The sequence below is a fragment of the Puntigrus tetrazona genome, unplaced genomic scaffold (genome assembly GCF_018831695.1).
Source record: "Puntigrus tetrazona isolate hp1 unplaced genomic scaffold, ASM1883169v1 S000000001, whole genome shotgun sequence".
NCBI lineage: Eukaryota > Metazoa > Chordata > Actinopteri > Cypriniformes > Cyprinidae > Puntigrus > Puntigrus tetrazona.
In genome coordinates this window covers 3,926,254-3,929,113 of record NW_025047681.1, presented here as the reverse complement: position 1 = coordinate 3,929,113, position 2,860 = coordinate 3,926,254, and the positions used below count along the sequence as shown (strand labels likewise).

The 2,860-nt window shown below is 36.9% G+C and overlaps 1 long non-coding RNA gene across 1 annotated transcript; it reads right to left on the bottom strand.

Moving 5' to 3' along the window:
* Positions 1-344: 344 nt before the first annotated feature.
* Positions 345-711, bottom strand: LOC122331627. Its single transcript, XR_006248256.1, has 3 exons — positions 657-711; positions 487-582; positions 345-390 (listed from the first exon to the last, which is right to left on the bottom strand). It is a non-coding gene; the product is annotated as an uncharacterized LOC122331627 (long non-coding RNA).
* Between the last annotated feature and the right edge of the window lie 2,149 nt (positions 712-2,860).

Here is a 2,860-nt window from a genome sequence, read left to right as displayed (position 1 = left end):
AATCATTGACTCAATTGATTCATTGAAAACGTAGATTCATTCAGTAACGAAACCTCGGAGACACAAAACAGTTCTGCTGTAGCGTTCTGGTTGTTTTTGCTGATGTTCTCTGTGAAATTTCAGTCAATAACTTTGTGTCAATTTTCGCATGTTGAAAAACAAATAAGCTCACGTTGTGTCAACCACATGTCACTCGCCTATGCTCAGCTACGTACATTTTGACGATATACATTACCATTTGAAGAATCTGGCAATAGTATCTGAAAAACACCCAAATTCGGTTGCTTCAGAACGTCCTCAAAAGCGTCCTCGTCTATTTCAGTGCCAGACTCGTCGTAGAAAGGCGGGCCTCGGGCCTACTAGAGACACTGATGCCGAACTTCACTAAGGCTGTAAACGAACGAAATAAGATTCAATTTAGCAGCTATGCAAACACCACCGACATTTTCAGCTTAAAATTTATTATAAGATTACAAATGCAATTACCTTCATCCAGAAAATCGGAAAGTTTCAAATCGCTGTGAGAAACTTTCACATACTTCTGTTCACTTCTGAACTTAACTTTGACGAGCATCTTCATTCCTAAAAAAGTAGTTAAGTTAGTGAGTAGTTAAAAACATATTTTTAATTTAAGCATAGAAAGAGAAAGACCTCACCTTGCAGCTGGCATGTGGATAAAATGGCGTTTTCGTCTTCACGACGGGTAAAAGGAGAGGGCAAAGATAACTTAGCGGGGTTTTGCACTTCAGGTGTAAAAATATAATTACACCACGTAGCACCCCTGCAACTACACTACAAAAGAACATTATTAACACTGTTGGTTATTAATTTAACTCTTTTAGAATTAATAACATTTAACACTGCATTTTTTACACTGCTTATTTTACTGTGTAGCTGTGACCTACATAGGACGTGGCCGACCAGGACTTCCAATCATTTTCAATTATTTCCTGATTGCATCACCAGGTGTTCCCAGATATATATACAAATACATTTCTGCAGATTAACTACCTTGCTCCTTCCCGCTAAACCACACCATGACATAACTTACCTACACTCCTCATACCATAAGTACATTAAAGATAATGCTTTAAATTAAAGATGTATGCATTTAGATGTATGCAGGCTCTCTGTTGTGGCAGCCTATCCCTGTCCAGCACCACTAGGGTCTCCCTTATGTGTTTTATTATATATATATATATATATATATATATATATATATATTATTATTTTTTTTTTTTATTTTTTTTTTTGATGTTTTTATGATGTTGTATTGAAGTTATTTTGTAATTAGTAGAGAAACAATTTTTAGATTTCAAACTTGCTTTGCAAAAATAAACAAATTTCAGATCTATTTCTTATCTTTTATTTACACATTTCAACTTATAATCCAAAAAAACCCAATGCACAGATATTACTTTGCTTAATTTACAAAAACTTAAATACAAAAGTAATGTACAGAACAATTTCATTCATTACGTTTTAAAGTTTCCCAGTTGCCCCATTTCAAAGTGATTCTCAACCGAAGGCACAATTGGAGGAGATGGCCATGACAATTGGTGTCTAATTAGGCTTTGCTGTCTCTGCTTTTTGGGCCTAATGTTTCTCAGGGTGACAAAGCATGGGAAGTACTCATGGTCCTCAAGTCTGACAAACACTGCAATTTTCCTCCTATTTTGAGCCGAATTCTGGCTTGTGCTACTCTTTTTTGAGTCTGGATGAATTTCAGCTTTGTTGTGTGTCGTTTGTCGTACATACATACATACACACACACACACACACACACACACACACACATATATATATATATATATATATATATATATATATATATATATATATATATATATATATATTAACCTGTGCCCACAGCTCTTTTCATTTACTGTTGTTATATAAGTAAAAAGGTTACGCACTCACAGAGATTGGATGAACCTCCTCTAAAGCCCTGGGTCATTGTGAGCAGCACTGGGAAGGTGGAGTGTGCCCATTTTACCTGCATGTACTAATGTAGGTGCTCTCATGTTTAAGGTGGTGGCAATACTTCAAATTCATGGTCTCTGATGTGCCAGAATACTGGCAAGATTCACCCAGAAGTAGGATGTAGGATCAACTACACCTCCTCTGTTGCACAAAGGAAGACATTAGACCAGCCGATAAATTCGCAGTCCACAGCAGAATCGGGCACAGAAACGGTAAACTCCTCCAGGTAATGGATCCTCCAGGTAAGGATCTTTGGTTGAATGGAAAGTCAAGGCCACAAGTTCTGGCACCAAAACTTAAGGGTTGCAGAGGTGCTCAAATAATAAAAAACATAGAAGACCGGAGCATTCGAATGAGGCCTTTTGAAGTTTGTGAAGGTCAAAAACTTCCGCAGGGAGACTTTTATGACTCTTTTATGTCTCTGATCATGGTCATTTGCTTATACACTGGATTGGGGGTTGATAGATACATCATAATCAAGCCGAAATTATACCAAAGACGATAAACAAGAACAACAACATATGCCCAGTGATCTGAAGGATATGTGTGTTGATTCAAAGAAAGGTTTTCCTGTGAATCAATTAGAGAAAGGTCCATTGTTGAGGACACTGAGTGCGTTTCTGAAGTCAAGAGTTGTTCTCTGTACTTACTATTAAGCAGTACACTTGTGTTATCAGATGATTGCTATAGAACCCAGAGGCCTGTTCTGCCTTTCTGCACTGTTAGCTTAATATTAAATGTTATTTTCGAAATATAACAAATAGGCAGGTGTTCAAATGCTACAAGGTTTACAATCATAAAAGAAAACATTATCACATATATCATGTGACTTCGGCAAACACAGAGGGTTAAAGGTCACCAGAGAACTTTCGTTTGC